This window comes from Microtus oregoni, unplaced genomic scaffold (genome assembly GCF_018167655.1).
Source record: "Microtus oregoni isolate MIOR12 unplaced genomic scaffold, Mior012 000042F_ref0000377, whole genome shotgun sequence".
Classification (NCBI taxonomy): domain Eukaryota; kingdom Metazoa; phylum Chordata; class Mammalia; order Rodentia; family Cricetidae; genus Microtus; species Microtus oregoni.
Window position 1 is genome coordinate 3,262,457 of NW_024543209.1, and position 25,639 is coordinate 3,288,095.

The window sequence follows — 25,639 nt, forward strand, 5'->3', positions numbered from 1 at the left end:
CCTACAGATCCTTAACTTATCACATCTGCAGAATCCCTTCCTTCCTGTGAGGTAATGTGTTTGGAGGGTTAGGATTCGGGCCTCTAGGAGAGACAGTGATTTCACCTACGGGGCAGGGGGAGTAGAGATCTTCTAGGGCCAGCGAAGAAGACTGCGGGCCCCTCAGACAACCACAAGATCCACCAGCGAACAGAAGATGGCCTGTGCTTCACAAGCTTTAAAAAACGGAAGAGTTAAGATGGCCAGCTGGCTCTGACAAGCACACAGCAGAGAGGAGAGACTTCTCCCTGTTGTGGGGGCAGCTTCCAGGTCACCTCCACTTCCTTTTGGTTCTGGATTAGCTTCAAACGCACGGTGAGTACACAGTGCCCTCCTGTTGGAAAAGAAATTGCAAGGAATCAGCAAGCAGTTGGATGCGAAGGAGGCCGTCCAGAGCATGGAGGCGGTTGCTGGAGACCTGGCTTTGACTGTGCTCCTTTCCTCATTGACTCTTATTTAGCTACATTTCACTCAGAGGATCTTGTTGACAGCGTGGATGCACACGGCTGTGTAATTACAGGGCTCTCAGAATTGAAATGGTGGAGAAGAGCAAACATGATAGGAATAATGGTGGAACCGCTCTGACTGACAGCCCTGAGCCGTGCCAGCACCCCCTGCTCCTTCTAACCTTTTGCTGTCAAAGTCAGCCATTTTTGTCTGGAGATACCTGAAGTGATTTCTTTCCTAGATTTCTTTCCTTTGGCTCGAAAGGGGCCTTTAGAGACCCGCGGCATCCCAGGAGTCTGTAGTTGGTTAATTTAGAAAGCAGAAAAACACGGGGCTTTGTTGGAGTTTGTTTCTCAAAAAATAATAAAAAAAAAAAATTAAAAAAAAGACAAATGTTCTCACAAAATGGTCATGTTAAAAATGCTGCCTGCTACTGTTGATGATATTAAAAGATGGGGTCTTTAGGAGTTAATGAGGAATTGATGAGACTTGATGAGACTAGCCGAGTAGAACCTTCCTGACTGGATTTATGCCTTTATAAGAAACACAAGACAGACTTATCTCAGTCTCTGCGCTTCTCCACCTGAGGGTGCACCCACACGCTGAGACAATGGGGATGTTCTATGGGGAACTCACCAAGGCCAGCTGGCCTGGGTCTGAAAAAGCATGGGATAAAACCGGACTCGCTGAACATAGCGGACAATGAGGACTACCGAGAACTCAAGAACAATGGCAGTTGGTTTTTGATCCTACTGCACGTACTGGCTTTGGGGGAGCCTAGGCAGTTTGGATGCTCACCTTACTAGACCTGGATGGAGGTGGGTGGTCCTTGGACTTCCCACAGGGCAGGGAACCCTGATCGCTCTTTGGACTGACGAGGGAGGGGGACTTGATTGGGAGAGGGGGAGGGAAATGGGAGGCGGTGGCGGGGAGGAGGCAGAAATCTTTAATAAATAAATAAAAGAAGTGAATAACAGCTGGCTGTGGAGGCACACACCTTTAATCCCAGCAGTCAGGAGGAAGAGGCAGGTGGATCTCTGAGTTCGAGGCCAGCCTGATCTACAGAGCAAGTTCCAGGACAGTCAGGGCTACACAGAGTGATCCTGTCTTGAAAAAAAAAAGAAAAGAAAAGACGTGGGTAATTTACCCAGAAGAAGGCTCTGACCTGACCTTGATCATAGAGCAGATATCAGACTTTCAGACTCAGGAACCGAGAGAGATTAAATCCTGTGGTTTATGCGACAATCACTCAGTGACATTTTGTTAGAGCAGCCAAACTGATGAAGACAGGCCCCAGGCAGCCTAGGAGAGGAGTTTAAGTTGTACTTGAAAGCTGATACACGCCCACTCTCTCACTCCCAGATTATGAACCACAAATAAAGCTACACTTCAACAAGTCCAGACACAGTTCCAGAAAATTAAATCAGCAGACTTCAAACAAATACATTCTTTTTAATCTGGTAATGAGTTACATCTTGTGTGTCCTTTGAGGGCTATGGGCTTCCTGAGATACTGCCAGTCTCTAAGGAGCTACACTTGGCTAAATAGAGGTCATTTAAAGATCTAGATCGGAGACTAAGTGGGCGTTGTTAGGTTACTAAGGGCTGATGCCAAACTCCTCATGAGAAGGGAAGTGGTGACATTGTTGGGGATTTTCAGGACTGGTAGTAATCCACAGTGGCCAAGTGCAAAGTCTGTGTGTGGGAGGCAGGATGTTCACTGTCTCCTTCCGACAGTGTTTGTAGTCCCATTATGAGCCTGATGGTCCCCTCCTGAGTCTTCAGTTTTTATCACTGTGAGTGGTTCAAGTAATAATAAGGCAGAGATTGAGAAAGGTGAAGAACGTATTAAAGAGAATCACTTAAAAAAAGTGTGCATATGAGTGTGTGTGTGTGTGTGTGTGAGAGAGAGAGAGAGAGAGAGAGAGAGAGAGAGAGAGAGAACACATATGCTTGTGTGTATATCGGCATATGAATGAAAGCATGCATATGCCACAAGGTGCATGTAGCCATCAGAGGACAACCTCTACCTTGCTTAAGACAGGCTCTGTCTACTGTGGCAGATGGCAGGCTTTCCCCATCTGCACCTCCAACCTGGGGAAAGGAGTACGAGGATATGTACACACTACTCTGCTCAGCTTTTTGTGGGCTCTGGGGATCCAGACTCAAGCCCTCATGTGTGCTCAGCCAGTGCTTCATCCACTAAGCCATCTTCCCAGCCTGAGTCTTGCTTCTTAACCTTTTGAAATAACCTGGGACCCTTTGTAATAACATAAACAGCATCTTGCATAGCCTGTCAGGATGGATAGTTGGGATAATTTCATCCTAGCGCCTGGCTTCCACAGATTCGTGAGAAAAACATGTTCTCTGCTCCAGGATGGATTTATTCTGACAAGGGAGTCACACTGAAGAGAAATGAACACACATAGTCCAACCCCTAAGTGGAATGCAGTGGAATGGAAAGACTGTAACAAGAGACTGGCTAGAAATCCCAATGCTTAGGAACAAGGAGGCTTAGAAATCCCGCGGAAAGAGGCCTTACTCACATGTTTTGATCTGACGCCAATGCGACATCTTCAGAAGAAAAAAAAATAGAGGCAGAGAATCAGTGTAGATTAATAAAATGGTCTCTAGGAAACTGAGGCAGAACTATTTTGAGGCCAGAGTTGTTTAAAATACTAGGTCAAAGTAAAATTAAATGACAATTATCGAGGAGGCAAAGGGGGTTGTTTTTCTACCTGCTATGATAGAAAGAATAATGTTTTCCACTCCTGAGATTTCTGCATTCGATCCCCTGAGATCTATGAATTTGTTATGCCACATGACAACGGGAAATTAAGATTATTGATCATGTGGTCTTCAGACAAGGGAACTGGCCACCCAGGAAAACCCATGGGAATTCCAGGAATCCTCAAAAGTACAAGACGGAGACCAAAGGCAATGTCAGAGCAGTGTGAGGTGGCAAGTAACTCGGTAGCTTTAAAGATGGAGGGCAGGGCTATCTCATGCAGGATGTCCTTCTATATGCGCTGCTTTTATGGGATGATGAATAAAGCTGTTTTGGTCAATGGCTTAGCAGAGTAAAGCCAGGTGGGAAATCTGAACAGAGAAAGAGAGAGGGTAGGTGGAGTTGAGGAGATGCCATGTAGCCACTGATGGAGAAATATGCCAAAGCATTACCAGTAAGCCATAGCCTCATGGCAATACAAAGCTTAATAGAAATGATTTAATTTAAGAAATAAGAGCTAGCTAGGAATGTGCCTGAGTCACTGGCCAAACAGTGTTGCAATTAATATAGTCTCTGTGCGATTAATTGAGTCTGGATGGCCGGGAAATGAAAATGCAGCCTGTCTACAACTACCAGTTAAAGAATGTTCTGGAAACTGAAAAGAAGATGGGACCAGTTCTCCCTCAGAGCTTCCAGAAGGGGTACTGTCCAGCAGACCCCTTGTGTTAAATCACGGCCTCCCTTCTGTAAGATAGTGTACTTATGGCAACTTAGAGCCACTAAGGTAATGATTGTCTTCGCAGCAACGGGGCGTACACACACCCGCCAGTGAATCGGGGCATTACAATGTGTGAGCAGGTCTTGATGCACGCTAGTATGTACCTCAAGCTCCCTAATGGGACCTTACAGCCCTGAGGTTTTCATAGAGTCACGAATTTTAATGCCACTAAAATATTAAATTAATGCACCTGAGAAACGCAGAAGGTACGGTGTCCCCTAAGAAAGATCTCAAAAAGCGCTATACTTCTTTGCTAGAAACTAGAATCTTATATACTGAAGTTGTGATATAGCACGGAGCTCCTGAAACTCTGGGGTCCATCACAGAATGTGGAGCAGCAAAACGGAGACACAGTGAAAGATTCCTGAGGACACGATAACCAAAAACCAATTCGAAATCCAATGCAGAAAGAATCTGCGTGCTTCTGGAAGCACTAGATCGTGTGACATCACGAGATGTCACCTCAGTTTCCTAGAGGCCATTTCAGAGTTTACCTATGGGTCTGCAAAGAATCCGTGCCTCTGTGTGGTTGCTGAGAATGCACCATTTGGAATCAAATCCAAGTCCTCAAGCACCTCTTCTCCCAGGCTTTCTATCTATGCCTCTCTGTGTCTCAGTACTGAGATGTTCTGAACACGCATCACGTACACTTTGCTCCGTGCGGGTCATCATGCCACGCCACGACCATCAGACCAACAATTGTTATCTGAAACAATCTGGCTCCAATTTGAGATTATTGCATGCCATGAATTGAAGCGTTTTCTCCTGTGCATACAAAGAGTCTCGCCGTTATAGAAACATAACAAAAACAAAAACTTTTAATATTTTCCTAGTGGCATTCCTCGGGATGTAAATATCAAATTAGTATATTTTCCTATTGTGTAATGTTAGGGGGTTGGTTTTAAAACTTGGTGTTATTGCTGACTTGATCTCATAAAAAAATATTGTGAAATGAATGTTGGCTAGGGAGTAAGGTAGAATATCCAAAACATCCCTAAGTATAATTCTGCCATGTTGTACTAAGTATTCATGTGAAGTGGTGACCTCAGCACACATGATTATAAAATGAAAATGCTAGTCAGCGTTGAAGACACTGCGTGTTCCGCAGTGCCAAATATTCCGCTAATATTTAATTCATTGTGTAAAAATAAACAAGTACATCTATCTTCTTAGTATGTAAATTTGTTTCATCTTTGGTAAATGGTAAATTATATGCATGTCAAAGAATTATTTTAAAATAAATTTATTTGTTATTTATTATCACCAATGTTTTATTTGTATACTCTACTGTACCCCTGTATACCTAGGGAGCACTTGTGTAACTGTTACTGTTGATAGTGAGTGAAGAGTCATTATCTCCTTCATTCCTGAGAGAGGTCCCATTTTATTTAGTATCGAAATGTGGGACAAGGGATGATTGATGTCAGGCAATCACAGTGGTTACCTTTGTCTGTGACTTGAGCCCTCATGAGCCTATGAAGCCACTGTGTCTGATGAGCTGTGCAGAGAGATGGCCTGGAGGCTTCTGGGAAGAGTGTTCCTCACGTTTGATCAGGCTCATGAACAGGTCTCTCTCTGCCCCTGGGTGTTGTGAATAGGTGATTTCTGGAGTGTTCAGCTACCTACCAACTCCATGGAGATGACACTGTATGTCGAGGATGGTATTGGAAAGGACATTCCTGGGGAACTGGCTTTGCCATTAAGTTCCTGAATAAGCAAGTCCAGAGTTGCTCCGTTTATGTTATTTTAATTATGAGATTATAATGCCTTGGCTTTTCTGTTGGTTGCCATGAAAGTGCCCCACCTCATGAAGAGGTGGCTAACTAAACATAGACGTTAATGACAAAAAGAAAATCTTATTTGGTACCCATTCCAGTTAAGGTGTGTCTCAGAAGGAAGTATGCCTTCCCAGTTTTTCTTTGGCTTCCAGTGGTTTTGAGGTGAGGTTTATTGTCATAATTACAGGTTACCATCCATCACATGAGGGAATTCAAGGCAGCAAGACGTTAAAACAGCCGCTCATATACACTCTCAGTTAAGAGTCAAGGGAAGTGAATGCAAGCATGTTTGTAATTTAGCGGACTTTCTCCACGGTTACACAGTCCTGGGCCCACCTAAAAAAGCTTGCAATCCTAGAACCGGGGTGGGATGGGATGGGATGGGATTATAAGCAGATCGCAGGACTCATTGTCTAACCAAACTCCCTTCTGTCTGTCAATCTGTAGATAATACAGACGATGATCTCATTCTGTGGAGCAGGGAGTGGGGAGCATTTCAAGGCTGAGCCTTTTTTTCAGCGCATGCCACGTCTCTCTATGATTTAAAAGCAATTACTTAAGTTCAGAATGTATCCGTTACAGCTTCAGTGAACTTCGATACCCTGAGGAAAGAGGACTGCCTAACAAAACCCCCACACGGCCATCACGGTGCAGCCACCATTCCAGAGACCTGTTCTTCCACACCCGTTCCTTTCTGACACCGAATCGATGCTAGATACCATCCTATTCGCATGGGCTATTGACACCTGTTTTGTTGTTGTCGGCTCCCTTCCCCTTTAACCCAGCCAGCAGATCAAAATAAGGTACACAAACGCAATATTTGACACATACTAGAACATCCAAAAATAGACACCACGAAAACTGTTCAGTCTCTACATATGCTTTCCTGACTTTCCCCCAGAAGTCCTAGCTACTTCCCATTCACTTACCGGCCAGGTTCAATAAATAATAAACGCATGCAAATCATTAAATAAGTAGATAAATATGCTGGTTGTTTCTGATCTTTAAAAACAGTGTGTGTGTGTGTGTGTGTGTGTGTGTGTGTGTGTGTGTGTGTGTGTTGGTATGGGACTGTGGAGGGGGTATAAGTGCTATGATGTGTATGTGTGCATGGACAGCTCAGAGGACAATCTGCGGTGATGCCATAAAACAATCCCACACCAGTTCAGAATTAGGATAATAAAAGGATTATTTATTTATTTATTTATTTACTTAAGGGGAAAACTTACAGATCACCGTCCTAAACAACAGTCCTCTGAGCACAAACAGGAACAGAGTCTAGCAGCTGGAACAGGAGCCAGAACGGTTCTGCTGCTTTTTAAACTATAAGAGACACACCCAAGTGGGCTGGTATCTTAAAGGCTATTGGCTGAAGAAACAGACTGTGCTCCCACAGCACTGTGGGAGTTTTTTCTTGACCTTGAGTGTGACCTTGAGACTAAATTTAAGTTGTCTGGCTGGGCAGCAAGTGCCCTTACCAGATGAACCATCTCTCCAAACCCCTGATGTGATTTTTAAGAAAGCAAAGTTGCAGGTCAGTTTCCCAGCCAAGCTCAGGCTCCATGCCTGCCTGCGGTCTGCTCCTGCACTTTCTCACTTTGGATCCCTGATCTCTCTTTGAACAATATCTGCTGTCCAAGTCACACATTGAAGCTTTGTACTGGTTCACCAGAATTAGTGTTTGAATTTTCAAAAAAACTGGGCCAATGTTATGTGATTTTTCCCGAGGAGACATAAACAAATGTCTATTTACATTAGGTCAGGAACCAGCAACAGACCAATAAAATAATGCCACCTAAGTCTAGCTTTGGGGAAAGAGTGGGTTTATTAGGTTTACTTCCAGGAGTATGACTGAGAGGTGACTTCCAAGAACATGAGTAACTGAAAAGTAGCTGCATCACCAAAAAGTCCCCCTTAACATGGGTGATATGTCAGAAAGCTGTGCCCCCAGAACTACTTATACCACTTGCAAATGCTCTGCCCGTCTGAGATTCTTTCTCTCTAGCAGTTACCGTCTTGGGAATCTTGTATGTTTCACGATTTCCCCAAGCTTTACAAATTTCTGTTTACTTCCCAAGTCTTGAGTCTCCTTCCAGAAAGAAATATTTTAATTAAAATACTAATAACTACATGGCAACTAAGGTATAGTTGCAATGCTTGCCCAGGATACAAGAGGCCTTGGGGGTTAGATGCCAGTACCATGCTATACCCAGAATCAAATATTTTATAATTAATTGAAACCAGCCCTGGAAGAAGTATGCACACATTGGAAATTAGTAACCACTTTAATGAATCAGGGCTTTGCCCCACAAGGACAGACTGATCAACCTACCACTGTGCTCAACACTCGCACCTGAACACAATTCGTTCCACCCTCCCGTGTCTCTGATGGCTGATTTTGACTGATACTTTAACCAAACTAAGAAGCATTTTCTAGTCAGTCATGTTGGCAGACACATTTAGTCCCAACATTCAAGAGGTACAGGAAGTGCATTGCTGCGAGTTCAAAGCCAGCTTAGTATACACAGTGATTTGAGTTCCAAGACAGCCAGGGCTACATAGAGAAATCCTGTCTCCAATATATAAGTGTGTGTGAGTGTGTATGTGTGTGTGTGTATGTGTGTGTGTGTATGTGTGTGTGTATGTGTGTGTATGTGTGTGTGTGTGTGTATTGAGAGAGAGAGAGAGAGAGAGAGAGAGAGAGAGAATAACAAAAAAAATTTAAAAGGAAAGAAAGATGAACAGACAGAGAGAATTTTCAGGACATTAGGAGGATTGCTTAAGCCCAGGAGTTTGAGATTAGCCTGACATTTGGCTGTGTCTATGAGGGTATCTCCAGAGAGAATTAACAAAGGGGAAGAAGACCCACCAGGAATGTAGGTGGATCTATGCCATGGGTTAAGGTCCAGAACTAAAGAAAAAGAAAGAAGGGGAAGTGAGCTAGGACCCAGCCTCCTCCTCTCTGCTTCCTGTTGCCAGAGGGAAATGCTGGGCCACCTTGGTACTCTCCAGTCACGGTGAACTCTAGCCCAAATCATGAACCAAAATAAATCCTTCATCTTTTGGGTTTCTTCTTATTAGCACTTGGCCTTGGAGATAAGAATAGTAACTAATAACACCTTACTAGGTTCTTCCCAACAACCAATTGTTTATTGCCACGCAGAGGAGTCTTCACTCTGGTCTCCTCTGGCCTGCAGCTCCTTGTTCCTCCATGTGGCAGATGACAGAACCATGCCTGGCACCATCCAATAGAATAATGCAGACCTCAGACATCCCAAGGGACTCACTAAGATGTTTACCAAGTCCCCATATACTTAAGACAGCACCTGTCAAAATAAAGCCAATGGACCATTTCATACATTAATTATCTCAGGCTGACAGGAATATTTCAGACGCTCCTATGAAATAAACAGGCCCTGTCAATGCCTCATATTAAAGATCCCCAGAAGACGTGAGTCTAAACGGCAACCTTCCAGCTGTGTTTTAATTGAGATGATTCCACGTGACAGAATGAATTCCATCCACGACTTCCTGTCAGCCTTCATGTGACCTTTCCCCCCTCCACTTCTTGACAGATTCATCTTGCTGAACATCTTGTGGAAAATGTGAAAAAAAATCACTTTTTTTCTGTCATGCTGAGATGTGAATCTCATGAATTTATTTTCCTTAAAATAACAGTTGTTGCATGTTCCGATTGCTTCCCGCTTCAATTATATTTGGCCTTAATCCTCTTCTCTAAGAAGCTTCGTGCATTTCTCTCCTCCCTATCCTTCTCAGTAGACTTACAATGGAATGGAGTAGCTTTGGCTTTTGACCAGAGCCTAGGAAATACCAATGACCTGGGGGATCCATGACATAGCTGGAAATTAGGGGGTAGAGGTTTTTATTCTTGGCAGTCATTACTGTTGTTTGAGCTAAGGTGAGTAAGTAAAAAAATTCCTGTTAGATCTGAGATAATTGGCACAAGCACTTATGTCCCTCCATACACTGGCTCAGGCCACTCATCTTTGTGTAACTGGTACGTTACATGAACCACATCCTCTGATAGACTCTGGAGCTCTTGAGACTGGGTAAGGAATGAACTCTGTCTCGTAGAGGGGAGATGCTGCGTGCAGTGGCATGAACCTGTGTTTCTAGTTACTTGGGAGGCTGAGACAGGACAATTACCTGAGCCCAGAAGTTTGAAGCTAGCATAGGCCATATAGCAAGACCCCATCTGAAAACATAAAAATAATAGGGGGCAATGGGCAGACAAGATTCCAGGAATTCAAACTTCACAGTTGAGGTCAAATAAGTTTGGCTCTGCTGCAAAGGTATACACAATAATTGCATAGTAATTGCCTGAAAAGGGATCATTGCCTATATGTTCTTAAGTGTCTCTCAGCTCTATACTAGACCTTCTACATAAAACTTAGCATCTTTTACTTTCTTTGACTCCTACATATGCCAAATAAAGATGCCTATCAATCATCCAATGACAGATGCCTATCAGTCAATCAATGACAGATGCCCATCAGCCATCCGCACACTAAATGAAGAAACACACACACACACACACACACACACACACACACACGGCAAGCACTGGAGACACAGTAGCAAAAGCACGGAAGCTTATATTTTACGACTTGCCTTTAGGACTTGCAAAGCCAGGTGCCATCAACAGAGATAAAATAGCAGTGTGTACTGCAGGCATGCAAAGAACAGTTATTAGATCCCTGAATGTCAGCCCTCCTTGGTTTGGGGGTGTGGTATACAATCTTACACCTCATCCACCACTTAGGTGATAAAAAAAAAAAACCCTTGTGTGGGTTTATCTCAACATTTTTCACCTTGTTTATCTTAATGCCTTTCAGGCCCATGATAATACACACCTTATTACGTCTGCAGTTCCTTAGGCAAGGCTGGACAACAATACTTAATATTCTGAATTTCTAGTGTGCCTGGGGAAGCAGCTGGACTAGCAGAGTTAGCAGGGATCCATTGTCCTCTTGTCCCTAGGTTGCTGGACCTAGCCTGACTTGGGGCACATTTGAAAATGGACCATTATTTTTTATTTCTCAGAAGTGGGCAGTCAGATCTACATATCTAATGCTTCCTTCTCTGCCTCTCTGCTGTCTTCCAACATTACAGGATTATTTACTGGAGCTATATAACCTCTAGGTGGATGTATCAAACCATCTAATTGGTCATTTGGTAGGGAGTTAGTTAACTTACTTTATAATACTTGGCAGAAAAGAAGTTTAAGAAGAACGTTTGCTGATGTCGTGGAGCATCTCCCTAGCCATAGAGGGAGGAAACGCAAGAAAGACAGAAGGAACCTAGAGTGCGGCACCGGAAATTGCTTCCGCCTGTTCATCAGGGTTTGTCCTGTATACATAACCCAGGCAGCTTTTAGATTTCACACAAAACTCGTGAATCATACTGAGTACCTTCTTCTGTCCGTTACCTTCTTCCAGCAAGTTCCAGTCAAGCCAGACATGCTTGACCTTAAACCCAATCGCAGATTCTTTTTCTTTTTCTTTTTTTTTTCAGTTTCTTTTTTGATTGAAATCCTCATCAGTTTTGTTATTGGAATCCACTGGAGAGTCCTTCTGGAGGGAGACAAAGAAACACACACATTTTGAAAATATCTGTTATACTCACCTTTCTCCTTGCTCTTTATGAACCTGGCAGAGTCTTGAGCGCACGCGTGTGTGAACCTGGCAGACTCATGAGCACATGCATATGTCTCGTAAGTGGTCTCTGCAGAAGAGACAGGCAGTAGATCTCTTCCCCAGTCATCTCAGCATCCCAGCTCACCGCCAAAGATTGCATTTTCTTTATTGCCTTAACTGCATCTTGCGTGCCTACCTTTTTCACTCCAAAAGTCCTGGCTATTAATCACTTCCAAGTCTGATTGGGTAATGTCTAGGGCATTACCTTTTGCCCTGTCATCAACATAAAGATACAAAAATATCACAGACAGGCAAGTGACTTCTCCCCGATTATAATCATCTTAAATTTTTTGTCACTCATGACCTTAGAGGAAATTCCCTGGCCCTTTCCTTGGGCAGTCATTCTTCACTGTAGTGAATTTTCTCCAGGGCCAAATCCATCTATCACCAATGTAAAATTATTAGTGTTTGGTGTTTTTAATTCTTTGCAAGAATTCCCCACAGGTGAATGAGCACATGCTACAGAGCAGTGGTTTCCACAATATCTGGACCATCTGGACTGTAAGCATTGGAGCTCAGTTGGAACGGGATCCTGGTAGTTGGAAGCCAAGGAATACTAAGTGGTACAGCTCAGATGGAAAAGTGTTCTGGCAATAGGGGCCAAGGAATATCACAGGTCATAGTAAGAGTGGCAGCTTACAGTTATGCTCCAGGGAGCGGTTTCCCCACTGGAAGGCCTCTGCTCCTGCAGGAGAGGATTTCCCCAGCCAAGTTGTTATAGTTCTGCCGGGTCCCCTGGAGTGTATCAACTCCCAACTCCATTCCTCTAGAGGAGGTTTCCCCAGCAAATGAAATTATGTCATTTGTAAGAAAATGAATGGCTCTGGAGGTCTTCATGTTAAGCAAAACTAAGCCAGATTCAGAACGACAAATATCCCATGTCTTTTCTCATATGTGGTATCTAAATGTTTTTTTAAAAGATAGGAAATTAGAAGGGAGTTGTATGGGGAGAGGAAGAGGACCAGAGGGAAGGGAAAGGGAAGACAGGAAGGTGATGAAGATGAGTATGATTAAAGTATGTCATATACATGCATGCTAATGTAACGAACCTATTTTATCACAGATAAAAGTGGAGACAGGTCAAGAGCTTTTCCAGTGTAAGGGTGGAGTCCTCCTGACCTAGACACTTCATAGAGGCCTCATCTTCCAAACCTGTTTCAGTGGGTGTGACCTTTCCAACACATGATCTTCAACTACATCCAAACCACAATAGCGAGCAGAAGTCAAATTATTGTTGTGCCTTCTAAAGGTCAGTCTGGGCTTTTCCTGCACTCCCTTTGGAATCAGATGCAGGCTCCAGGCTGTGCACCTCCCTGTGCCTGTTAGCCCTGTGCACCTCTTCACAACTTATGGTCCTTGTCCTGGTCTGCCTGACAAACTGTGAATTCTTGGAGGGGAAGGCATGTGTTTGTATCCTAGCAACTAGGCAGATATATTGTGGCTTCTATAGAGAGCATTCCTACCATGATTCAAGTCTCCTTGTACAAATGATAGCTGCAGGCCTGGTGAGAAAGCTCAGCATTGACTGCACTTCCAGGTTCAATTCTGAGCACCCATGTGTTGACTCACAGACATTTGCAACTCCAGATCCTGGGCATCTCAGCCCCCCCCCCCCTTTTTATGCCTCCCCAAGCACCAGGCATGCAACCAGTGCACAGACACATACATGCAGGCAAAACAACCACATATATAAACTAAAGATAATAAAAATGTTTAAATGGCAGATGGAAATGTGTTCAATTCTGATTGGTCTCTTCTACACAAGGGAGGGCTGTAATCATGCCCACTCCTAATTAGTTAGCACTTGCATGTGCCTGTAGAGGTCGTTCTGTGTTCATGCCCAGGAAACAAAACAAGGCTTCGAGGAGGGGTCCCATTTATTCTCATAGTTGGGCAAGGCATGTACCTCAGGAAGGTCACAGAACTACACAGAACCTCTAGTTCTTCTACAGGCTATCCCACAATCAGCCAATTGCTATAGGGCTCCATTTTGAATTTTAGGTTCATTGACTACTAGAGACCTACACTTGTCCTCAAGTGTTGTTGGTTTTATCATTATTAACTGATGTTGTTGGTTGAGACAGAGTCTCACCAACCTGACACAAAACAACAACAACAAAAACTCACAAAAATCAAAATAAAACAGGAAACCAGGCTGGCCTGGAACTTGTAATAATTGTCCAACGTCAACATCCTGCTTGCTGGGATTACAGATGTGCACCACTCTCTGCTAGTCTCGACCTTGCCAAAGAAGGACCCAGAAATATAACAATGCTGCCATTAGAAAAGAAGGAAGGGAGAGAGTAAAGGAGAATATAAAAGAAAGATAGAGAAAAGGAGACTAAGAGAAAAAGCGAAAGAGGGGAGGGGAGAGAAGGACGCAGGCAAACACATGAATAGGAGCTGGCCAGACATACGATGACCAACCATTCCCTGTCTTACCCCAGAGTGTGCAAATCATGTGTTTTTGCAAACAATCCATCCTTTTTATGCCTACAACCTCCTAGCACCCAACCCCCCTTGCTCTCACTCCAAAGCAGCTCTGTACCCGGGCTGTTCTGAATTGTCAGAGACGGTGCTGACCAGCTGCCTGTTAACTCCAGGCTCTCACACCACCTTCCTCCTTTTATTGACTGTAATTGATGGCCTGGCCTTGCCACAGCACCAAGTCAAGACAGGCTCTATCCTTCAAGCTCCCCCACTTGCATGCTGATGGAGGGAGAGCCGTTTACGACTTCTCCTGCTAGGGTAAATTACAAGGCTGGGTTTATAGGCTAAATGCTCGCAGAAATATCCAGCTTCATGCCCAGGAATTTCTGTGCAAGAATGATGACTGTGGAAATGAAGGGGGTGCTTTTTTTTTTCCTGCCGGTGTAGGCAGTTAACACTGAATTAATACATCACTGGGAGTTGCTGAGGAGTCTCCCACGGTACTCATTAGTTTATTAAAATGAACATAACTATTTGGAGGTGAATTAAATTGCAGTGTGGTGACAAAATAACAATAAATCACCTTGGTGTAACCACCCCTTCTGTAACATCTCAGCTTGCCCCCATTTAAATCTATGAGAAGCTATAATTAAAGGGCATCCAGTCCGTCCAGAGCTTTGTCTCAACTAAGGATGGTTCCTGTCTGAGATGTTCTGCCCTGGTACCTCCGAGGCAAGCAGAAGAGGTGGATAATTTCTCCTGCCCCACCTCTCAAGGATTAGTCTTATACACTTTAGAGCAACAATAAACAGCAAAGTCTAGGAACTGGTTCTCAAAGTTTGAAATGAGCTCTGAATTTTGAAATTATTGGTGCCTATTTCCCACCTCAGATCTTGATTTAATTCATCCTGGGGTATAATGTGGTTATAGAGAAATTTAAAAACTCCCTCAGGTGAGCTGGTGTAAGCCCACTGGGAAAGTCATGCTTAACATCTGTGAAGCTTTGGGTCTGATCACTAGCAGTACAAAAATTATATGGTGTATGTATGTATGTATGTATGTATGTATAGATAGATAGATAGATAGATAGATAGATAGATAGATAGATAGATATCTTCCAGGTGAATTAAATGTGTAGCTATACTTAGGAAGAACTGGCAGAGAGGTTAAGACAGAGTTAATGTCAAGGCCTTATCAAGAAAGGCTGGACAACCTTGTCCAGTTACTCTTTCTGTAACTCTGTTATCTCATCTGTCAAATAACTATGTACCTTTAGCTCAGTGCCAAGAATGAATAAATACTATGTATTAATTATTGACACTCTAGTTACTGCCACCTATTAGTTTTCTTGGCCTTCCTGGGGAATCAGGTGACCAAAGAATCTTTGGTTTACAAGGACATGAGGAATTTTCTCTATTCCAAGGGTCCCCAGCAAGGTGATTTCCAGCTTGGGATCACAAGCCCTTACTGTATCCAATCTCAATTGTCCTGACACTTAGATCTTACTTTAATGGTCTTAAGCCACAATGGTTGAGGACTTTATGGTCCAAACAAAACAAGATAGTAGAGCATCAGTAAAGCATCCTTTATTCAGTGAGCATCTATGGAACACATGCTCTATGCTAAATGATGTTCTAGGCATACTAAGAACAATAATTCACCTTATCTGTTTACTCTCATTCCACGGTGTCCTGGTCAAGGAAGCCAGGGACACAATGGGCAAATTTTAACTTGCATGTTGTCTCAGTAGCATGAGATCTGGTGCTCAGAGCTTAAATCAACCCTCTGTCCAGTGTACACATACTGCATATTCTATCCCTCCCTTGCTACTAACTTAGCAGCTTTCTCACTGGCATTGGCTCCCATGATATCACACTGCTGTTTCTGAAGTAACCTTTGTATTTAATGTGATCTGCTGGTAATTTGTACATACCCCTTCCCAAAAAAACCAATAAAATACTTCCCTTGTTAAGTGAAAAATGAGACCATTCTCAACGTAATAAGGAAGAAAACAATATCAAATACCGAAGTCACTGAGAGATAAAGTAAATCATTGTGGTTAATCCCTTAGTGAAAATAACGTATAATTAAATTCTATCCTAAGTATGCATATATGGGGAAACCTGTAGTGGGTATAGAATTTGGTACTACGCAGGGTGTAGGCACCCACGGAGGATCTTGAAACATATACCCTGTGCATGGGAGAGCTGCTATAGGAAGACAGGAGACATAAATTTGTAGTTCCCTTAGTGAATGAGTCTCTTTTCATCACATGCCACTGTCACCTACAGTCTCCTGTATAAACTATCAGGGCTGCCCATGAATAATAAGCTCACTCCTATCACTTTGGGAGCTCCGTGCAGTTAGAGTACCTCTCCCAGGAACAGGAGCAGATGCAAGCAGATTCTTTACCATATTCCCCTACTGCAGACCCAAAGCACAGGATTGCCTCTCAGTGGCACAATGGCTCGGCCTTACCTGGGGTCTCCTCACTGATCTTCACTGCTGTCGTACCTTAGTGGGTCTGATGCTTCTTTATCGCCTGTGCTCGAAACCATTTTCTGGACTCTATGTGCAGGAATAACCAGAATCCTTCCTGGCTTTTTTTAACTGGTCCCAGAGAACTGTCGGACAATTGTTTTACCCTGTAAAGATCTGTTTCTTGTTCTTGTTTAATGAAATGCAGATTGGCCAGTAGCCAGGCAGGAAGTTTAGGTGGGGTGGCGAGAACAGGAGAATTCTGGGAAGAGGAAAGAGCCAATCTGCAGTCATCATCCAGACACAGAGGAAGCAAGATGTGACTGCCTCCCTGAAAAAGGTACCAAGCCACATGGCTAACACAGACAAGAATAATAGGTTAATGTACAATGTAAGAAAAAGTTAATAAGAAGCCTGAGCTAATAATTAAGCCAACCAGTTTATAATTAATGTAGGCTTTTGTGTTTTTCTTTGGGACTGACCAACTACAGAACTGGGTGGGACAGAAAACTCAGTCACTGATGGTTCCGAAATCTTTATTGTCAACCCAGTTACTTCTCAAAACATCAGACTTAAAGAGCCAACACTCCTCCAAGCACAGGTTAATGCATCTATTGTCAGAAAATTTCCTGGAATTCTTTTCTTACAAATGGGGCTTAATTAGTGGTCACCAAGCCTCTTTTTTCTGGTTCAGGAGTTTAAACCTTCATCATCCGGGCACTCAATGAGTACAACTCCAGGCATGCTTACTTGGGAGTACACAGACTTGGGCTTCTGAACACTAGAAGACCCACTAGGGGCTTGTCCAGGGTGGCATTGCCTGATTGAGTTCAGGGAGGAGGCCCTTTGCTCCTACTGTCATCTACAACCTCCAGCTCTCTTCTATAAAGAGTAAATGTGCCATCTGAGCATCCGTTTCTTTACTTCACAGGCAAAGAAGAGGAGTTCCACTCATGAGGGCTCCTCGAGTGTCCTGAGCAAACCTCTTGATTCTATCTTTGACCAGGATTCTCCAATCCCTCTGAGCACACAACAATTCCTCCTCTGCCATTGTTTAGCATCATTGATGACTTCTCTTCCTAGAAACACTCCCTAAATATCTCTCTAAACATATCACCCACACCCATGTCTATCTAGTTATTCCAAGCTCCATTTTCTCTGGTTGGCTCTACTGAAGCAGCATTGGGGCTGATCTCCCTCACCTGTCTCTGTGTCTCACATTACGTGGGAGTGACTGATCTGATACACACGCATGTCAGCACATGTCACTCCCCTGCTCTAAGCTTTCCCACATCCTCTCCCTCATGCAGAGGTCTCTGCTATGATCTGACTCTGAAAGGCTCCTCAAAACCTCATGCTTTGAATGCTCAGTCCCCAGCTTTTGGAAACTCCTTTGCAGGCTCTGGAAACACACCCAGGAAGTGTAGCCTGGGTGGCAGAAGTAGGTCACTAGGTGCAGGTGTTTGGGAGTTCTTCCTGCCTTTGCTTTGAGCCTGGGTTTTGTTTCTGGTCCACAATGATATGAAGAATCTCTGCTCTATCCTCCCGCCAGCACAGACGGAAGCACTCCCACAACCATGCCTTTCCTACCATGCAGGAGGAAATCTTTCTGAAAACTAAATAAAATAAACACTGTCCTTTGAGTTGTTTCTGTCTGATATTTTGACACAGTGATGCAGAAATAACTAATAAACGCTCTGTTCCTTTTACAAAGCCTAGAATCTGCCTCTCTCTCCACCCTCATCACCTACTCTCTGCCCTGGGATCTCCCTTCCAGCCACACTGAGCTCCCTGTTCATAACCCTCCTACAGAGACAGAAGAGTGCCCAGAGATACTGATGATGAACGCCATATCTCAGTGTGTGGAGGTTCCTTCCTAAAGAGCTGGCCACATCCCTGGTACCCTCTCTCCTCTTACCCTTATCACAACTAATGTATCTCATACTGGCTCATGTGTTTGTTTGTCTCTACTTTTAGGGAAGTATACTAATTTGTTCAAGCTGACAAAACAAAGTATTATAGACTAAAGCTACTTATTTAAAAAAAAAAAGCAGTTCTGGGGTCCTGAAGTTCATGGCTCAGGAGCTATCGGGGTTTGTTTCTGGAGAAGATGCTCTTTCTGACTTTAAATGGATGCTTTCCTGTGTTCTCAGAGAGTCATTGTTCACATAAGGAGAGGAAGACAGGTCATGGAGTTTCTCTTCTTATGAAGACATCGGGTATCACATTAGGACCCACCTTAACAATGCCTGTTAGCTTTTATTGCTTCCTTAAAAGCTCTGCCTCCAAATACAGTTGCATCAGAGGTTAGGACTTCAATATAGGAATTTCAGGGGGACACAATTCAGTCCATAACAGGGGGTAACTCTCAGAGCAAGGACTTTGTCCTTTCTGTTCACTGTTATAACAAGACTGATGCTGGAAAAAAAATACCCAAAGCGTCAACTTTGCAATTAATTAAGATGGATTTCTAGCCTTGGTTCCAAAGCTTTATCAGCTGTGTGATTTTAGGCTTCCCCTAAACCTCTCTCAGGCAGCTCCCTGGGATCAGGTTTCTCATCTGACACATAAAAATAGCAACAGTTTTTCCTATAGATTAGAAGGGAAACTATATGTAAAGCCTTTATCCTGGTGTATGAATGATACAAAGCATGAGACTGATGTATGATAGCTGCTAATAATCTTATCATTACAAACTGTCTTCCCATCGCACGGGTGCGGAAAGGGTTCCCTGGCCTTGATAAGAACTCCCTCTCCAAACTCCGTTGCCCATCATCTTCTCTACTTTATCAATAGGATGCCTGTGTTCTTGGCTGCAGCAGCATTCCCCATCAAATCTACCACATTTCTCAGCCTTCTTTGCCAATAATGGTGGCCAGGGTGTATATCTGTTACAAATGATATGTAAACAGAAGTACTAGAAATGTAAGATATAAAGTTCTCAGATTAGCAGATAAAAATAGAAGATTCCCAGATAAATCTGAATTCCAGATAAACAGTAGCATTTTTGGTATAAATATGTTCCAAATACAAGCAATTGTGGTTTATCTGCAATTCCAATGTAACTGAACATCTTTGATTTTTATCTGGAAGTGTTTCCTGAGTGGTACACTTGAAAATTTTCCCTTAAATATTAACATTCTCCACAGAAACAGAATCAATAGGATATATATATAATGGATGTATGATAGATGATAGATAGATAGATAGATAGATAGGCAGATAGATAGATGATACTTTAATTAGAAGGAGTTGGCTCACACCCTAATGGGAGCTGACAGATCCTAATACAGTCAGTGAGTTGGAAACCCTGTGCTATGGCTTACATCTAAAATATCCCATGTGTTAAAGGCATAAGCCCCAGTTTAGCATTATTGGGAGGTAGAGGAATGTTTAGAAGGTACATCCTAGTCATATTATCATAGGGGCATTCCTTGAAGAGGACTGTAGGAGGTTGGTCCCCCCACCTCCTCCTTTTAATAAGGTCTCTCTAGTAACCCTGACAGTCTGGGAACTCACTCTATAGCCCAAGCTGATCTCAAACACAGAGATCCACCGGCCTCTGTCTCCCAAGTGTAGGGTTAATCATGGATCATCATGTCCAGGTCTGGTCTCTTCCTCTCTCTGGTTTCTACCTGCCACTATAAGAGCAAATTGCTTGGCTATACCTCCCCTTCTATGATCTATTGTACCAAAGGGACTAAGCCAACCAGCCACAGAGAGAAAGCTTCTACACTGTGAGCCACAATAAAACTTTTTTCCCCTCCAAATTTGATGACCACAGTTATTTCTTATCATAGTGGGAAAGTATAATGTCCCAGAAGATAATGGTGTAAATCTCAATCTAAAGCACAGGATCTCAGGACCTAAGAGGAGTTGATGCTTTCATTCAAACAAAAGCAGGACGAAGCTTATGATAGGAATTGAAGACCATCATCAGGAAGGAGAATTGTTTCTTACTCCAAAGAGCATCAAACTTTCTGTTCTAGGCAGGCCTTCAGCTGATTGGCAGAAACCCACCATTTGGGAGGGCGATGTGATTCACTCGGTCTATAGACTCAAATACTGACTTCACCTAACACCTTTGGGAAAACGCTCAGAATAGTATCTGCCCAAATAGTTGGGCACCTCATGGTCTATTCAAGTTAGCACATAACATAAAACATGGCAGATAAAAAACCATTGTTAGCTTCCAACTGCCTTCAGTTGTTTCTTCTTCTAGTGGCTGAAGCTTCTGCAGATACCTTGTAAGCCTGAGAACCTGGGTTCTAAGAAGAATGGGTCTAAAACTAAAATAGTGTCGGTTTATGCCGCTCAAAACCTTCAACCACTCGCTTTCAGATTGTTTTTCGTTATATGTGTGTAGTAATAATGGGCGGTGGGGCTGCGTTCCCAGCACCCCGGCCGCCTGCTCGGCTTAGCTTATGCCCTAAATAACAACACACAAACTGTATTCATTTAAACACTGCTTGGCCCTTTAGCCCTAGCCCTTACTGGCTAATTCTGTTATCCCGATCAACCCATCTCTAATAATCTGTGAGCACCGGTTTTACCAGGAAAGGTTCAGCATATCTAACCTGGCGGCTTGCTTCATGGCGGGTGTCTGCCTGGGAGCGGGGCATGGCGTCTCTCTGAGGCGTCTGCTCCTGAGAGGAGAGCTGTGGAGTCTGAGCTCACTTCCTCTTCCTCCCAGCGTTCTGTTCTGTTTACTCCTCCCACCTATCTTCTAACCAATAAAATGGGCCAAGGCAGTTCCTTTATTAGCCAATGACCTTCCTCCACCATATGTGAGAAATAATATTTATGTACGTGTCTTACTTAGGGTGTCTATTGCTGTGAAGAGACACCATGACCACATTGACTCTTATAAAGGAAAACATTTAATTGAAGTGGTGGCTTACAGTTTCAGGGCTTCAATTCATTATCACCATGGCAGGAAGCACGGCAGCATGCAGACTGACGGTGTTGGATACATCTTGATCAGAAGGCAACAGGAAGTGGATTATGTCACTGGGTGTGGCTTGAGCATATATGTAACCTCAAAGCCCACCTCCACAGTGGCGTGCTTCCTTCAACAAGGCCATATCTACTCTAACAAAGCCACACCTCCTAATAGTGCTACTCCCTATGAGCTTATGGAGGTCGATTGCATTCAAACTATTCCATTGCACTCTCTGATCCCCATAAGTTTGTAACAATATCATAATGCAAAATGCATTTCGTCCAACTTCAAAAGTCCCCATAATCTATCACAGTCTCAACGATGTTTTAAAGTCCAAAGTTCAAAGTGCTTCTGAGGTTCATGCAATCTCTTAACTACAGTTCCCTATAAAGTCAAAATCAAAAAGCAGATTACCTACTTCCAATATATAATACCACAGGATATACATTACCATTACAAAATGTAGGGAAGGGAGCAGAGTAAGGAAATACTGGACCAAAGCAAGGGCAAAACCCAGCTGGGCAAACTCCAAACTCTGTATCACCATATCTGACATCAAAAATGTTCTTCAGATCTCCAAACCCTTTGTTTACTGCAACACACTTACTTCTCTTTCTTGGGCTATTTCCGCTCCCAGGACTCTGGCATCTCCAACATCTTGGGGTCTCCAAAGCAATCCAGGCTTCAACTCTACAGCTTCACAAAATTGCCTCTCTAGGCCTCCGTCCAGGGACATCCCTGACACATGCCTGGGGCTTTCCTTAATCTTATGGGAAAAGTCCATAGCTCCTTTCTTCTGCCCTTAACTCCAGAACAATGTGGCTGAAGCTGACAAGTTCTCCTGCTTACTGGGGCTTGTTCAATTACATCTTCACAAGCTTTCTGCTCTTCACTCCTTAAGCTTGGTTGTCCCTGAAACTGGACTTCTAGACCAGGCCGGCTTCAAAGTCAGAGACCCACCAGTCTCTGCCTTCTAAGTGCTGGGATTAAAGGTGTGTGCCACCATACCCGACTATAGGATTTTTTTTTTATTCCTTTTCTGAGTTAGAAACTTTTCTAGCTGGGCTCTTACCCTGAGATTACCATTCTTTTTACTAGATCTCTTACTTAACACATTTAGCTCCTTGAACACAGGATTTAGCTCTGTTCTTCTTCCCAGTGTCCCGTTTCTCAATCTGTACATTGTATTTTTATTTGCTCAGCTTGCTCCTTTTCATTAGGAATCTTCATCAAGTCGGGCAGTGGTGGCACACGCCTTTATTCCCAGCACCTTATAAGTGTGCGGGCTGACATGGTGCCAGATACATCTTGATATTGATCAGAAGGCCAACAGGAAGTGGACTGTGTCACTGGGCATGGTTTGAGCATATATGAAACCTCAAAGCCCATCTCTACAGTGACACACTTCCTTTAACAAGGCCATACCTCTCAACAAAGACATACTGGCTAACAGTGTCAATCTCTTAGCTTATGGGGGCTAATTATATTCAAACTATCACAGTATGTATGTGGATAGACAATAGATAGATAGATAGATAGATAGATAGATAGATAGATAGATAAACAGATAATAGATTTCATATATATTTATCTTATCAATGTACCTATTTTCCTTTTTATTTTTCTCGTACACGAAGCCAAGAAAACGTACATAAATTAGGAGTCTAAGACCAGACATCAATATCCCCTAATTACAGTCTTGTGTCATCCGAGTGAACTACTCTCTGAAGTGTTCTTGCAGCCAGCTGTGCTTGGTAAGTCAGCATGATTACCCCCACAGCACTGCCCAAATATTCAAAGCAGTAACCAGCCACAGACTGCCACAGCAGACAGTCCACCAGCCAGACCCCACTCACCACATCTCTTTCAACTCCTTCCAAGTATTTGCGCCACCACAGAGCACTCTCCGCCACAGCCATCGGCAAAACTGAGAGGCCACCAAGGAGTCAGACAGAAAGGGAATCCAAGATGGCTTGCATAGAAAAGCTGCAATAGTGAAGGAAGGCTGCCTTCCATCTCAATGCCATGTCCACAATGTTTCCGAATTAATCAAAAACACTTAGACAACATAAACACTAAGAGAGGAAACTCTGTGAATTTGCCCAGCTGCCCATAGCCCTGTATAGACAAAACTAAGCTGTTTAAGTCTTCATATAGGCCCCACAATTCAGTGTTTCTGTTCTTCTGGCCAAGGGGCTGACTCACATCTGAACTCACACCTCGACCTCGACTCTGCAGTGCACAGAGCCAGTTCTGTGCCAGTCCCTGAGCTAGCCAGATGGTGAGGTTTCTGAAAGCTGGGAACTTGTCCTCGCCACCTTCAAACTGCTCACATTCCCTACTGCAGAGCTCAATAGACAGGGAACATTCGCTCACTGACTCACGTGACCGAACTTGGCGGGCTTGGCCCTATACTGAATGAAGGCAATATTTCATTCAATAATATGCATTTTGGTTATAGATTATTAAGCAGGCATCTATAACACAGAAAGAACATTCTGGAAAAAAATATTTAAATGTATTACATCCTAACGGAGAGAAATGGTAATTTTTAAGAGAAAAGAGCAGCTGTCTTGCTGTGGCTGATGAAGCCATTCTTACCAGCGCCAGCCCCTGCCTTTCTTCATAGCTGGGGAGATGCTTCAGCAGGGGTAGACTCACACACGGATACCTGGGAGCTCAGCAGTTAGTACAATGATCCAGAGTCCTGATTGCAAAAGGAACCATAAACCACTTTGCATGCTGGGAATGATAAACTCACAGGTAGACTATGATCATCAGCGAACTAGGAATGGCGCCTTATAAAGGTGAGGTTTTCCTTCTCATAGCAGGGGATCCTATCAATCAGTCAGCTCTGTGTCTCTCTTGCTGCCTGCGGCATTCTCTGTCGCTGCAGTCAGGCTTTCTCCCAGAAGGTGTGCCTTCCTCACCTCCTCCAGTCACACTCCTCTTCCCACCTGCTTTCCTTCTATCACTCCATCTCTGCTTTCCTTGTAGTCTCTCAGGGCCCACGCACCGATCACCGGGAGTCTTCCAGAATTTGTTAAAAGCATGAACTCAGAAGGACACTGAAGACACAACCCGAGGTCGCTGCTCTTCAGTGGAGCTCAGACCACCACCCAGGGCTGCCAGCTGTCTCCGCAATGGTCAGAAGTGGAGGACGAATCAGACTATAAATGAATGTTTCTTTTTCAGTATTTGAAACCAGATCTGTCTGAGATTGAACAAAGAAGGCTTCATTCCCTCCTTCCCAGAAAGAGACAAGGATCTTATGGCAAATGGACCCTAATAGATTCAGAGAAAGGGCTGTAGCTTCCCAACTCACCTTTCTGACCTCTACGGGCACCTACTTGCATATGGCATGCACTCAGACAGACAGACAGACACACACACACACACACACACACACACATGTAAAAATAAACAATCCTAAAAAAACACTTACTTTTAAAATATGTATATACACACCTGCTCACATATGATTGTGTATGCGTGTGTGTGTGTGAGAGAGAGAGAGAGAGAGAGAGAGAGAGACAGACAGACAGACAGACATGGGTACCTATGGAGGCCATTAGAAGGACTCTTATCCCCTAGAGCTGGGGTTACAGCCAGTTATGTACCACATTATGTTGGTGCTGGGAACTGAACTCAGGTCCTCTGCAAGAGCAGCAAGTACGTTTAACTGCTGAGCTTATTTCTCCAGACCAAGATAATTTGGAAAAAGAAAAATATTGGAGACACAAAATTTCAAGCAGAGATCCTTGTTTCCATGGTGACAGGCTTCTAAGTTATAGTTTAGAAGAAGAAACTAGAAAAGGAAGCTGACTACAAATTTCAGATTTTTCGATCTAGAGAATCAGTGGTGGATAGGGAAGCCTACAGCAGCTCCAGAAAGACTGTAAATGTGGGAAGGAGAAGCCAGCAGATGGGTCATAGGTGGCGCACAAGCTGTGATAGCTTTATGCACACCAAAGCCTGCTAGGAAGAGCTAAGGAGACAAACAGGAGATTAGACTGCTCACCAACCCTGACTCGACAAGCAGGTTGCCTTTGCCTAAGGACTTCAGTCTCCTCTGAAGATCGATTTAGGATTATTCTACATGGGGACCTTCATTCTGAGGGTAAAACATAATAATTAGCATAAGGTAAAGGGTTACTATAAAATACCCACGCAGAGGCTCCATCCAAGGGATTAGACTAGAGCTCGGGTGGTCAAATTATTTTTTAACTTCACAGGTAGTTCTAATAGACAACTAGAGTTGAGAACCAGACCCTAGGTTATCCCCACATCCTGATCAAATAAA